Raw genomic sequence first — 15823 nt, forward strand, 5'->3', positions numbered from 1 at the left:
CCCTACGCATGGTTCAATCACGTGTACTGCAGAACCTGTGAACGTGCACCTTTGCCTTTAATCAAATTTTTAATATAGGTACTTCTTTCATTTATACTGAGCACACGAACTCTGCGTCAGGTTGAAAAGCACTTCAAAAGAATGAAATGCCAATTTGTAAAATCTTTTACGCTCATGACATTGTGAGCTTTTTCTACATACAGACACATTGTTGTATGCACGATCGTTGATGGAGAAATTAGAACACTTTTCGACATTTCTGTGGATTCAATTTTTATGCCCTTTGTTCCATTGCAACCGTTTCGTTTGTACATTGTAATCCAAAACATGGCTTCGGAACTGAAATTCAACCATTTAATCCTGGTGCTGCCAGTTTCTGTTTCGCCGTACATGTAGATATGGGTTCTTCTCTTGGAATATTAATATTTCATCGAATTTCTGGAGCACTGAGTCGTCCATCCCTTAGTACTTTTGTTTAACGAACTTCTAGGTATTGTCGTTTGAAATATAAATTGTGGCATCTGGACATTCTACTGCATATTATAAAATTATAATTAATTCAATGATTTGGACAGGTATTCGGAAGAATACGGCTCGTTATGCCGGATTCGTTGTAATACAGTTTTTTAGGCAAATTCCAGAACGGAACGTCCTCTAATCGATTGTTGAGATTATTCTCAGCCTGAATTTAAATACAAATGTGAAAGTGTAGAGATCTATTTGTTTAAGGCAAAGGACATATGTATTTACACATGGCAAACAGTGAACAATTTAAGGAAAATGGCCCAGTTGGCAAACGTTCTGGGACACCCTGTATACCTAACAAAATTAGGGATAAATCTTCGCGTGTGTGATATGAATTATGGGAAACACAAAAGAATATAGTGTGTGGATAAAATTATAATTTTTTCTGGAAGATGGGGACCTTTTGGGCAGGAGCCTAGGCAGCAACGGGTCAACGGCCGCCTGTTAAATCTGCTACTGATGGCTAAAGATTTCCCAAAACACTGTGCAATACTACATCCTTTCCAAAGTAATTATTTTTAAGTAGTATAGTTAAGAGAGTTCTAACCGAAATTTGAGTTTTGCGTTCAATACACGTTCAGAGTGGTACGATAGACGTTCAATACACGTTCAGAGTGGTACGATAGACGTTCAATACACCATACTAGTTTTAACTGGCGCCATAGGTGTATTGAACGCTTATCGTACCACTTTGAACGTGTATTGAACGTCTATCGTATCACTCTGACCGTGTATTGAACGTCTATCGTACCACTTTGAGAGTGTATTGAACGTCTATCGTACCACTTTGAGCGTGTATTGAACGTCTATCGCACCACTTTGAACGTGTATTGAACATGTATCGTACCACTTTGAGCATGTATTGAACGTCTATCGTACCACTTTTAATGTGTATTGAACATGTATCGTACCACTATGAACGTGTATTGAACATCTATCGTACCACTCTGAGCGTGTATTGAACGCAAAACTTAAATTTGGGTTAGAACTCTCTTTTCTATACTACTACGTATATGTAAATAATACATTATGGCGCCAGTCAAAAGTATTATGGTGTATTGAACGTCTATCGTATCACTCTGAACGTGTATTGAACGTCTATCGTACCACTTTGAACGTGTATTGAACGTCTATCGTACCACTTTGAGCGTGTATTGAACGTCTATCGTACCACTTTGAGCGTGTATTGAACGTCTATCGTACCACTCTGAACGTGTATTGAACGTCTATCGTACCACTCTGAACGTGTATTGAACGCAAAACTTCAATTTGGGTTAGAACTCTCTTTTCTATACTACTACGTATATGTAACTAATACATTATGGCGCCAGTCAAAAGTAGTATGGTGTATAAAACATCTATCGTATCACTCTGAACGTGTATTGGACGTCTATCGTACCACTTTGAACGTGCATTGGACGTCTATCGTACCACTCTGAACGTGTATTGAACGTCTATCGTGCCACTCTGAACGTGTATTGAACGTCTATCGTAGCACTCTGAACGAGTATTGAACGCAAAACTCAAATTTGGGTTAGAACACTCTTTACTATAATACATTTGTATATTACGGTTTTCCTTGGTTAATATTAAGAGATGTCATCTTCTTTATATGTAGACGTTATAAGATGTAATTAGTTATGACTCACTATTAATTCTACAGTGTACACTTTACGCAATATGGAGTGACATCGCATCAACAAAGTGTAAAATCAAAGTATTTAATGTTTATTACATATTTTCTGATCCGAACAATCGTGTTAACTCAGAACTTAATGGACCTAATAATTTCAAAATGTTGCGTCGTCTTCGAGAAGACAAGGATATTCGCGTTTACTGTTCGATTACTAAATTTAATAAAATGTTGCTCCTCCAACTGAAATTGGCGCCGTAATTAATTAAAATTGAAGTTAGTTTCCACTGAATTTACTAAAATTTAGCACATTCAAAAAAAAATTTTAAAAATCGAATTTAATGTGAACTAAATTTAATAAAATTTTGCTCCTCCAACTGAAAATGTCGCCGTAATAAATTAAAAGTGATGCTAGCTACCATTGAATTTACTAAAATTTAACTCCTCCAAAAAAAATCGAATTTAATGTCAATTAAATTTATTAAGAATTTGCTCCTGCAACTGAAAATTGGAGGACAACACATAAGAAATTGACGGCTTGTATGTATACGAAACCCCGAGGTTTTGTGTGGCCACAGGCGATTCCAAAGGAGGAACGAGCAAATTTTGAATGAAAGTTTAGATTTTTAACGTAAACGGCTTAGATTACGCTCGGTTAGGGAAAGCCACAAAAGCTCGTACATTGTCGAGGCACAGTCCGGTTAATATTTTATAAAAAACAATGAAAAAAAAGAAAATTTTATAACAAATACATTTGGATCCTCCAAAAGTTATCAGCAACTAGAAAAAATCAATAATAATAGCCTTATCCATAAATGAAAATGATAAAATTGCATATGTAAGAAGAAAAAAAAGTAGCAATTTGATAAAGACAATATCTAATCAATTATATTACCTAGGTTTGTTTTATTCTAAATATTTTCCCCTTCATCCAGCACATAACACCTACAAGTGCTCAAATACTTTTGCGCGGTAGAGAGTATCAAGTCATTTTTTCAGCAATTTTATCCACCAGTTTAAATAAATATCGACAATTAAGTATAAGCAATTAAAAATTGTTTACTACGAGTCACATCGAGCGTTTCAGTTGCGTATACTTCACACTACATCCGTTGTTGTTAATTGTTATTAATTGGACACTGTTTGCTCTTTAATTTCTGTTTACGCTTTAAAACGTCGACCGAGAATCAAGCTCTCGTACCGTGAAAAAGCGCCTGCAATTTAACGAATAATTTCATACGTGTAATTGTACACAAATCGTATCAACTTCGCGAATGCAAATACTCATAACTATAAATTACAAGAAAGTAATTTCTGCATAGCACTGCGATAACGGAAGTATCTAGGGAGAACAAGCAATATGGCCGTTGCCAGACTGCGGACGTATGGAATAGCTTAAAATTGCATACGTATCACGCAGAGCGCGATTGCATAAAACTAACTTACTAATTTGTTCGTTCCCAATCCGTGGGGCCAAAAGTGACAAAGCAACTGTGTGAACTATACAAAAATCAATTTTAACGTTATTTAAGTTTTAAGAAACTTACCATTTATTAGTCACGGGTAGGAGATCTTTATTTAAAATGAAGATTTAATTTGAGTGACAAGACAAATAAGGGATAACAAAAATTGCTTTGAGACGTTTTCTTCATTCACAAACTCATTCCCATTAAGGGGGTATACCCGTTTGAACCCTCGGAAAATGTATACATTTTGTGGATTTTTTTACAAGTCAACGGTTTGATGCAGATTTCCCGTTTTTTAACTAAGTTTACATAGTATTATGAACTACTTATAAAAAAAGTTTCAGTTAAAAAACTATTGTTTTTCGGAAGTTACGGATACATGTCCGAAAGTCTCTCGATTTTAGACGGCTAAACGGTGGCCCTAAAAACTCGCGCTACGTTCAACCAATTCACTTCCAATTTTGCATGCAAAATCATAATAAGATTCCGCATCGTCCAACGAGGGCTTTTTTTATTTCGATTCCCCGTTTATTATTTATAAAGGAAAAAGGTGGATTTTTCTCTTAGAAAAATTTAACTTTACCTTTGATCTCTCACCATTTCTTTATTTTTCAAAATTTTCAAAATCGCCTTCGTTGGACGATGTGGAATCTTATTATGATTCTGCGTGCAAAATTTGAAGTAAATTGGTTGAACGTAGCGCGAGTTTTTAGGGCCACCGTTTAGCCGTCTAAAATCGAGAGACTTTCGGACATGTATCCGTAACTTCCGAAAAACAATAGTTTTTTAACTGAAACTTTTTTTATAAGTAGTTCATAATACTATGTAAACATAGTTAAAAAACGGGAAATCTGCATCAAACCGTTGACTTGTAAAAAAATCCACAAAATGTATACATTTTCCGAGGGTTCAAACGGGTATACCCCCTTAAGGGGGGATTCTCGTATATCGCTGATTCACTACTGCGGCGTGCAGCATAATTAAAAAATTATTCATCCAAACGAGTTGTCCCTTCGCAAGCATATGGATTAATACATGACTTGCCGGATCAACCAATATGTTTAATGATATTTCTAATGTTAATTACTTCTATGGCACAATAAACGCGAAAATCTGTCGTGAAAATCGCAACTTTTTCTTTAAAGTCCTGCCATTTGCTCAATTTTGCATATTTTTCTGCATACTTACATTCATTCGACGTGTAATTTCATAAAGAATGCGAAAGGTACTGGATTTTTTGTTTTAGGTGTACACTTTACTTTAACAGAGCTGAATTTTTGCATCTGCCAATCATAATTTTATAATAACCAACGCATTTGTATAGCACTCCTACATTTGTAACTGAAATATTAACGTCCCTTACGAATGATTTATCTTTCCCGCACTTTACGCTGGTGTGTTGCCATAGTATATTTAAATTAAATAGCAAAGCATAGTGCATTTTCAGCTGTTTTAAATACTGGCAATGATCTATTATATACCTACAAGCATTTTTAGTGCGTCAGATAGAAACTGTAAAATCTGTACATATGTATATACCGCATAACCATTGTTAAACGTGATATCATTGCACGAAAAAAAAAGGGTTTTAATATCACCGAATCTTTGTTCCTATAAAAATGTCAAACGGCCGTTAAAGTGTAACTGTTTCAACTTTTATACGATTTTTATTCATCATCGTTGCGCAACTGAAATAATTTTTGAGGTTTCATAGAAATAAAATGGTTTCGCGTGGACGGACACGAATTCGTTTACTGGCACGAAATCCTATCGGCCTGGTTACCGAAAATACACAGAATTTTTAGTCAACGCGTTGTAGTATCTGCGATCAAAGCATATGAAATTGATCCTTCGTTTACCCGTCGGCACGCGAATTTTTATCGACCATTACGTGTCGTTGGCAAAATGAATCTGCTACGTATACCCTTGCTTGCAAATTAAATTAATTCGTCCTCTCCATTAACACTTATACTTCTACAGTTACTTCGGTATATTGGGGTTCCAATGATCGAACAAATTTAAAACGCGAACGCGTTTAAAAACGGTTTAGCAATATTTTTATATAAACATTCATAACTTACTGCTCTGAACAGTATTGATAAAAGAATTTTTTCTGAAAACTTCGGTTACTAAAAACTTGACCCAAGTTGTTCCAACAGTATAATACATATAATAGACGACGGTTGATAGTTGACAATTAAAAAGGAGAAATTATACATAAGTATATTGTTAAGAAACTTTTTTGTATCCACAATATAATAAGTATAAAGAGCACCATATAGTTGGTTTGTGTTCAGAGGCGGATTTAGGTACTCACAGGCTTAGTAGGCTGCAGCCTAGAGCGGCAAATGTTGGGGAGTGGCAAATTTTGGGGAGCGACAAATTTGAGGGAGCTACAACATTGTGGGAGCGGCAAATTTTGGGAAATAGCTCATTTATATATACATAAATATAATGAGCAGTATGCAATTGGTTTGTGTTCAGAGGCGGATTTAGGTACTTATAGGTTAACTCTAAGTAGGCTGCAGCCTAGAGCGGCAAATGTTGGGGAGTGGCAAATTTTGGGAAGCGACAAATTTTATGGAGCGGTGAATTTGAGGGAGCGGCAAATTTTGGGAAATAGCTCATTTATATATACATAAATATAATGAGCACCATGCAATTGGTTTGTGTTCAGAGGTGGATTTAGGTACCTATAGGTTAACTCTAAGTAGGCTACAGCCTAGAGCGGCAAATGTTGGGGAGTGGCAAATTTTGGGAAGCGACAAATTTTATGGAGCGGTGAATTTGAGGGAGCGGCAAAATTGTGGGAGCGGCAAATTTTGGGAAATAGCTCATTTATATATACATAAATATAATGAGCACCATGCAATTGGTTTGGGTTCAGAGGCGGATTTAGGTACTCATAGGTTAACTCTAAGTAGGCTGCAGCCTAGAGCGGCAAATGTTGGGGAGTGGCAAATTTTGGGGAGTGGCAAATTTTGGGGAGCGACAAATTTGAGGCAGCAAATTGTGGGAGCGGCAAATTTTGGGAAATAGCTCATTTATATATACATAAATATAATGAGCACCATGCAATTGGTTTGGGTTCAGAGGCGGATTTAGGTACTCATAGGTTAACTCTAAGTAGGCTGCAGCCTAGAGCGGCAAATGTTGGGGAGTGGCAAATTTTGGGGAGTGGCAAATTTTGGGGAGCGACAAATTTGAGGCAGCAAATTGTGGGAGCGGCAAATTTTGGGAAATAGCTTATTTATATATACATAAATATAATGAGCACCAGGCAATTGGTTTGTGTTCAGAGGCGGATTTAGGTACTCATAGGTTAACTCTAAGTAGGCTGCACCCTAGAGCGGCAAATGTTGGGGAGTGGCAAGTTTTGGGAAGCGACAAATTTTAGGGAGCGGTGAATTTGAGGGAGCGGCAAATTTTATGGAGCGGTGAATTTGAGGGAGCGGCAAATTTTATGGAGCGGTGAATTTGAGGGAGCGACACAATTGTGGGAGCAGCAAATTTTGAAAAGCGACTAATTTTGGGGAAGTGATACATTTTCGGGACCAGAAAATTTTGGGCAAAAGTAATTGGAAATGGTTTAAATTAAACACAGAGGCTTGAAACAATTATGGCACGCGTGCCAGGGGTGGCTTGTACGAAAATTTTGCTGACACGTCAATAATTCACTGATAATATCATTAATATCTGTATATTAATCTAAAATAATTATTATATGGTTAGATATCCTACTAATATATTTATAGCCAACTTTTACTGTACGACAATGTGTATGTCAAGTTGAGTTCATTTTTATGAAATTCTATGTTAATTTCTAAACTTGTCTGAATAAACTTCCGTAATGGTAAATTTTCTATTAAATTTTCCCCTTATTAAAAATTGCCCGGCCGTCAGCAATTCGATAAATATTGTTTATAAATTTTTGGCACGCACAGATACAAAGGTCACCACCTGCCACCACCACCTAGACGATGCAGATTCGTATTCCTTATAAGAAAGTATAAAGCCACTTTCGCGGAAGGACTTACTTTATTTTTCAAATACAAAGAATACAGTTTTCAAAGGAATTTGAAGAGCTAATTTATATTGTTTAACCGAGCAACGATTTTTATTTCGTACGAACTATCTATTATGTACTTACCAATGCATGAATGAAAGTGCTGACATCCAAAAGGAGCTTCTAGAATTGTAGGTAAATGTGGGAATCTAAGAACGACGGTAAGCAATTATTGTTGATGGTTTCCTGAATTTTGCAAACGCCTGGGGGCAGCAGGTGTGCAATTCAAAGACATTGCACAGATCTTCAATTTGGAGAAATCAGCATCCAGTGCTGAATTCGTACAGAATCTGGTATCCTTATGGATTTACGATATGTCGAACGTAAAAATCGAAAGGTCGTATTGGGAGATAGGAAGGAATTGCGTGTTTCACATCCTAAATAAAATTCTGGAGTTTCTTTAGCTAGAGACGTGTGAATTAAGAGTAATAAATAAAAGATACGTACCAGCTATAGCTAAAAAAAATAGTGAAAAAACACATTCGTTTTAGAAATCCAGTTTCCATCATTGACTTTAAAAATCAAAAACAATGTGTATTGAAATTTATTCCTGAAGAATTTTATAGTACTTTGCATAGAAATTGAAGAAACTGGATGACAGTTTGATTTACCCTTCGTTGACACACTGGGTGTGAGACACCCATAAACTGATTTTGACGCTGTGTACCTTCTATATGCAAAATAAATACCTTTTTCCAAAGCCGACTTACAAACTATTTTTTCCCTCAAAATATTATATCTGAACAACAACTCTGTAGATTTTTAACTTCTAACATTGAAATTTGTAAAAGTTACAATTTTTTGAAGATTTTTTTCGTGTTTTCTGGACATATGGTAATCTAAATTTTATTTGCAAAAACTGTGATAAAATATGAATAAAAAAAACTATTGGAATATATTCTAGAGACCATGAACTTGACCCATGATTTTCAGTCGTTCAAAAATTGTTCTGGGTGTGAGCCACCCAGGTATGTCAAAGTTGATCGAAAAAGGACGTGTGTCAACGAAGGGTTTACAATCATTCACCGCTACATTCACGTACAGTGGCGAAGAAAGAAAGTTTACATCCTTTAAAAACGCATAACTTTTTTAGAATTGGTCCACACGACTTGAGTTATTTTTTAGAAGCTAGAAGGATTAGTTTGCTAAGTGACGTGTTTCGTCGTTTTGGAAATTATTGCAATTTCAACTTTTTTTCTTAGCCTGTAAGGTGTGACGTTCCGGCCACACCACATGGGTCACGCCGGTTAGTCTCCGCCGGCGCCGCTAGAGGTCTACTCTTCTCGCAAGTCCTATCGTCCACTCTCGTTCGTATATATACAAGTTCCAACTTTGTTTTCTCTTAGTCCCCATGTGTCAAGGCAGGGGCCGTCAGCTATAGCCCTACTGATGACAGTCTGACTGGGCTGACTGACGACGATCCCAAGACCGAAAACCATCTTCTTTTCCTCCTCGATCCTTAATGCCAATCAACCTGCCCCGCAGTACTCCAAAAAGCGTGGACCGGCCCCGAGGGAGATTAGGGTTACGCTGGAGGCGACGAGGCAAGAAGATCATCACCATCTCGGTTTCGGACGTAGTAACAACTACCACATGTAATAGTATAGTAAAATTGTGAATGGTGTTGTTTATTACAGGTATACATATAAGTATAATATTTTAATGTACAACAAAGCTAATGTAATGTAAATAGTGTAATATAGAGTAGAGTCAGTCCCCTAGTAGTATTTCTGGTTGGCCCACAGTATCCCCAAGTTGGGAATTAGTTGGCCATCAAAATGCCAACAATAAATGCTACTAGGGTCACTAATAACCCCAAGAAGTGCATGCGATTTTAAATAAATAAAAAAATAAAACTATCAACATAATGTGGATGCTTAAATGTCATTGTCCTTTGTCAACAAATTATCGAATCACTGCAAAAAACTTAAGGAGAAGCAGATAAGTAAGAGCACTGAGGTATCGCAGGAGTTTTCACAATGAATTATTATTTTGCACTTATACGAACAATCCTGTGAGTGGCAGTATATCACTTTCAACAAATGTACACAACAAGTATTGCTAGTAAACATGGCAGGGGTGTGAATAACAGATAACGAGGATGGCAAAACAAAATCCAGAATCGTAGGTGACAAATCTCCGTTACTATCGTTCCATGGATATTGTACCATTTAACAGACGCAATATTTTCCTCCCACAAATAAACAATGATTTATTGAAGTATTCGACAACTTTAATGCTGCGTTGCTTACTACGTTGGTATCCCTGGTGCAGTCTGGGAAATTCCCTGCCTCTATGACGGAAATAGAGATAAAGGTCCTTCTTATAAAATTCTAGTATTTTGCTACCGTTACTCATTTAAATTTTGTTTCAAGCTCCACTCTACAATTTGTTGAATTTATTTATTCCTTTATGCAAGTTGCAAGATTGATTTATTCTTTTGTACAAGTTGCAATAATTTATTTACCTATCCCTCTATAAAAATTACAATAATTTATTTATCCCTCTTTAACAAATTCAATAACTTGTTTATTCCCTTAAACAAGCTACACATTTGTGTTCGGAGGAAGTACATTAATAGAATGTTAACATTTGTAAAAATGTTAAGCGATGTTATAAAAGCGTGCCGCACGTAATTGAAGGATTCAATTTCTTTTCCAAAAATTAAGCTAAGGGCGGAAACGTTTTCTCGTAATAATAAATATTTACATCCTACAGCAAATTAGTAAAATTAACTATTTTCACATGAAAATGTCTTACAAAATTAAATTTCTTGTGTAAACATATATGTCATTTTTTATTTATACATATTAATAAAGTACTATCGTTTTGAAAATATATTACTGTATACTGTAGGTTACAAACGTGGTCACCACCTCTGCTGGCGTTGTCACGTCAATTAAGACTGCGGTACGATCAAAGACTTACTATGCCCGACACGTCACATACAGATTCATTTTCGTCCATAGAATCGGAGTTAAAAAAGATGTTCCCGTTAACTGAATTCCGTTTTATTCTACTAAATAAGTGTGTTTATATAATTTATCTAAATGAACATTTGCTTCTTTTCAGCCTTTTCACACGACGCAGTTTTGCAGCTCACAACTACTATTCCGGACATATGCAGTCACTTTCTGTTTTGCGCAGCACTGTTTCTATCAAGTGAATACATTGGGAATATCAGTCGTGAGCCACAGAAGTACCTCGCATGTGAAAGGACTCTTTATTACATTACTTATATTTCTAATTTCAACATGATTAGCTTGTGCATTTCAGGCAGCACTAATTAAATAATTTACTTTATCTGACGCTCATGTTTTCAAAATGATTTTGAGGGGGAGCAGCGGATGCAAGGCACCCGGATCCCGAGCTGCACGGGGGACCCAGAAAAAAGAAGAATCAAGAAAAGAGAAAATTAAAAAAGAAAACATTTTTATTTGACTAAAATTAATTTGATTTTATGAACCGACTTGAATTTCACGCTCTAAACACAGAACTGGCAATACTACGGACGCATCACAAGCATGGTGTGGTAACCATACCATGGTAAGCGAGGGTTATAAAAACATAAATTAGAATATAATTTCAAATATAATAATATACTATATAATATAATAATATACTAATCTAATATTATTAATAATATGGCAATAAAACAGTCGTATATTTAAACATGTCAATGTTTATTGATTTATTTATTTTACTTTATTTATTATTGTTATTATTATCCCCTTTTTCGTGAAAAGATGTTTCTTTTACCGTAGAGAAATTGTTTGGGGCCCCGAAATATTTCTTGCATCCCGGTCCCTTTATAGAGAAGGCCGACCCTGGTTGCGTATCTACTAAGAAAGGGGGTAGTTTTTGAGTATCGATACCTTAAGGCGATTACAGAACAAGTAAAACGGAGCTTAGAAAGGGAGAAAGGCACAGGATAGAGGCGAACCTAGGGATTCGCGTACAAAGCTGAAGGAATACAAGGTAGTATCCATGGTATACGAGATATAATTATGACCTTAATTAACAGAGCATTAATTAAAAGCTGCACGGCCGCGCCTGCAATTTATAACGGTCCAACTTGTTCTCGTTACTAAAGCGTAGGTACTGAAGGTATAGAGACATTTACTGCTGAATATCTGTAATGATATCCCAAAAGCATGCAGAAAGTATTTTCATCCCCTTCTGCTGCTTACCAGATTCCTTTGTACCCAAACGTACGTAAGTCTCTTCGCGAGGTATATAATGGTTAAACTCTATTACTTTTTTCTTTAGTAATATGTATATCATATGTTGATAATGTGGTGTACTAATGATAAGAATAGGCATATAACTAGTGGCGGATTTAACGGGTAGCCGATGAAAAGTTGTCGCACAGCCGGCTAAACTATGCTTCGAGCGCGAAGAAAATATTATTATACCTCTAGCAATGATATTGATTAAGTAATGAAATGTATTTGAATGATAGATATATACATGATATTAGGGGGACAAAGAACAGACATATAAAGTTGTAATTTTTTTTATTTACAAAAAATAGTTTTAACTTTATTTTAAATTTTAATTGCTATCTATAACTAGAAAAATCATCTTTTGTTGATATTCTATTGTTGTTTAACTGTTTGGTAAGTCTAATAAATCGAGCATATCTGCAGGAATCGCTTCTTTTTCGCGAAATAAAAAGTTTCATAACTGCAGAAACCGCACAGATATGCAAATTCTTTTTATACCAATAATTTCGTAAATATATGTGTTATTATATGCGGAAGACACATTACATGCAAACACGTGCAATTTTTTGTACACTTCGATAAAGCTAGAATATCTGTTGACAGAAAGTATGAGAAGAACTTCAACAAACTTATCTATGTAATGTGTAAAAAATTAATACGTGGAGGAACACAAGCCACCACAGAAAAATATAAAAAAAATGAAAAATGCTTGCAATTCACGACTGTACACCACTAAAGACTGAAGACGTTTGATGAGTACGCGTAACCGAAGTCGAGGGTGTACGGCAGGAGTGTCGAACCTCCCCACTCCGAGAGCCGCACGAGTCGGGCCCCGGGTCAGCCGGTTCCCCCACTTTTTTCCAGGCGTTGCACGAGACCCGGCAGGGAGAGAGTGCGGCACCCGGAGGAGAAATTCATCAGTGTGAAGTAGGTGTGGAGGGGGCCGTTCTCCTACGGCTCCACGGAGCAGGCGAAGAGGAGAGGGAGCCACTGCGGCTCGCGAGCCGCTAGTTCGACACCCCTGATGTACGGTACTATACCTGGTTCCCACGTGTTTCCCGATTGCCATTTCTTAAAATTTTTTATGATTTCCAGTACTCTACAGTCTATACAGTCCTAATAAATACTCAAAAGTAATATACGAAGAACTTTTTATTTACTTTTTTCTCTTTCGAAACATGGTTTAGCGGCTAAACTTTAGCCCACTGTGTGTCGCCTGGGCCCCTGCCCAAAAGGCCCTCTCTGGGTCCCATTTTCAAAAAAAGAAAATTATGATTTTATCCAGACACTATATTTTTTTCTTCACCACTACACTTTCCCTGTTTTTTTGTAAATTACCCCTTCATTTTCCTGAAAAATGGGCTCCTCACAGCGTTTGCCACCTGGGCCTTTTCCCTTAAATTCGTCACTGCATGCAACGCATTATCCTTCCAATACAAAAGTAAATGAAGACAGTGAATATATTCAGTTACGTTGTAGATAATAGATTTTTCTTTTACAATTGAGAAACCCAATGGCAAACAGGCACATGCCACATATGCATAAATTTGCTTTTTTTTGTGCCATTAATTCGTTCCTGCGATGTAGTGTAATTCCACCGCCTCCTAATACATAAGTAAGTAGGTACGTTTTACCGAGCAGAAGCATATTAAATTCTCTTCTCGCTGAGAGAAAACAAAAGCGCAGTGGGCAAGGAGCCCATGCCACTTGGCTCCTTGGGGACACGTGACATGATAAAATTAATTTTTCAGCTAAAATTTGATAAAAGTTGTTATTTACCATCTAAAAGTACCGTTTAAAATAATTAAAATTTCGTACCACATTTCCTATGAAAACAATTTTTCCTTCGATTTGTCTAACTCCAAAATTATAAAACGATATCATGTGCCTGCTTTCCACTTGGCTCCGCAATTAATTGTACTTGAATACCACGCTTCATTAGTTACTAATTGTAAGTATAAATAGTTAATAAATAACACATGCATGGTAGCTCCAATTCAGAGTTGTGCAGAGTTACAATTGAATTACTCCATGAATTATAATTGCAAAATAATTCAATTACATTGTAATTCATAATTCGGATCTCGCATTCAATTAAATTACATCGCAATTGCAATTCAAGTACAATAAAATTGTAAAGTACAATGTAATTGAATTAGAATTACGAATTATGAGGTAACCAAATTGATAGGTAATAAGTGGTGGGAAATAAATATGTAGGTAAAGGTTTCAAACAGAAAAAAATTATTATGAGTGATGAATATGGTATTATTCATAAACTGATAATATATAAAGAGAAATAAACTTCTCTGTTACATTTTTTCCACATTCAAACAAACATGTATATAAAAAAAAATATAAATAAAAATTTTATGTTAAACGATTTAATTAAAAATGTAGTAAAAGCTAAATTAAAATGCACTAAAAACTAAAAAATAATTCTTTTCTTGTACTTCAATTTTGACGGTGTTAATATCATTTTAAATAAAATCGTAAGGCACGATATGTCATAACAGGATACGAATCACCTTAATACAGTAGCAATCATCGAAATGAATTTGTTGTTAAATAGTTTTCATTCGCAAAATGAAACAAAATATTTTAATTGTAGGATACAGAATGTAATGTGACATAAATTTGATAAACTGTAGTTGATGATGTTCCACTTGCCAACCGATTCTTCAACTTCCGGTTGCACATGGTGCCCCACGATTTTATTTAAAGTGCTATTAACACCATCAAAATTGAAGTACAAGAAAATAATTATTTTTTAGTGTTCAGTGCATTTTAATTTAATTTTTACTACATTTTTAATAAAATCGTTTAACATAATTTCTTTTTATATAGTAAGTAGAAAATTTAAAGGTAGTGGTTAATGTTAAACCTGAAATTGCACCGTTTTTCCACTGGTCGTTTTTAAAATTGAAACATTGAAAAAATTGGCATAGCCTAGTGTATATTTGCATACGTGTGTAATGTACTGACCCTTTACTTATCGTTTTATCTCTGCAAACATGAATCAGACCAACTACGCAAATGCTGCGTAAATATAAATACTGCGTCATCCCTTGCTACCCATCGTCATCCTAGCTAATGCGTCAGCTATCCAAAATCCCGCATTTCTGCCCTATCCCTTCATCCCCTCTCTTACAATCCCAAACCTTTAAAACCCCATCGCATCCCCTTGTCCAGGAGCATTACTATTCCAAAAGCCACCAGTCTCAGCCATGATGTCCAGTCCAAAACAGTTGAAACTCCAATATACTTAATTAAGTTGAATAAATATTTTTATATATATTATTCATACAACCGGGAGTTAATTTATCCTTGTGTCCATTACACGTTTACGTCAGGCAATAGTATAAAAGATAGTAGGCACTGCGTTTTGAACTAGTATAAAATGAAGCCAAATGTTCAGCAGAGGTTTTTCTGGATTTTAAAGCAGCACCTAGAATGCAACACATCTGAACTAGCGTTGTGTGTTAGATCCTCCTGCACTCCCCAGATATCTGACTGATTCAATCAAACACTCCTAGAGTGCAGCTTTTTCTACCCTCTTTAGGTAGCGAATTCAATGCACCCATAGTATAGTCGCCCTGAATAAGAATTCTATCAGCTCAATAAGGCAGATCATGTTAAAGAAGAAATTCCGTGTACAGCTTCCCCGATCCCTTATAGAACGAAATATAAGCTACATTGTAAGATCATCTTCGTATCAAATTCCAAGAAACATTTAATGCGATGAAAATCTTATAAAACCGCTTCTTATGGTAGCAAACACAATTATAAGCCCAACAGAATAACAATCATTCTTTCAACGAATATAATTAATAATAGAATTCGTTAATTCAATAACAGTTATCTAGTAATTTTGGGTAGAATGGTTTGTACATATACATGGTGTCCT

At 35.8% G+C, this 15823-nt stretch overlaps 1 long non-coding RNA gene across 1 annotated transcript in view; it reads right to left on the reverse strand.

The window, feature by feature from the left end:
• The window catches only part of LOC143375992 (uncharacterized), a 382608-nt gene that overhangs the window by 345124 nt on the left and 21661 nt on the right, over positions 1 to 15823 (reverse strand). The gene's annotated exons all lie outside the window — the stretch shown is intronic.

This window comes from Andrena cerasifolii, chromosome 13 (assembly GCF_050908995.1).
Source record: "Andrena cerasifolii isolate SP2316 chromosome 13, iyAndCera1_principal, whole genome shotgun sequence".
Lineage (NCBI taxonomy): Eukaryota > Metazoa > Arthropoda > Insecta > Hymenoptera > Andrenidae > Andrena > Andrena cerasifolii.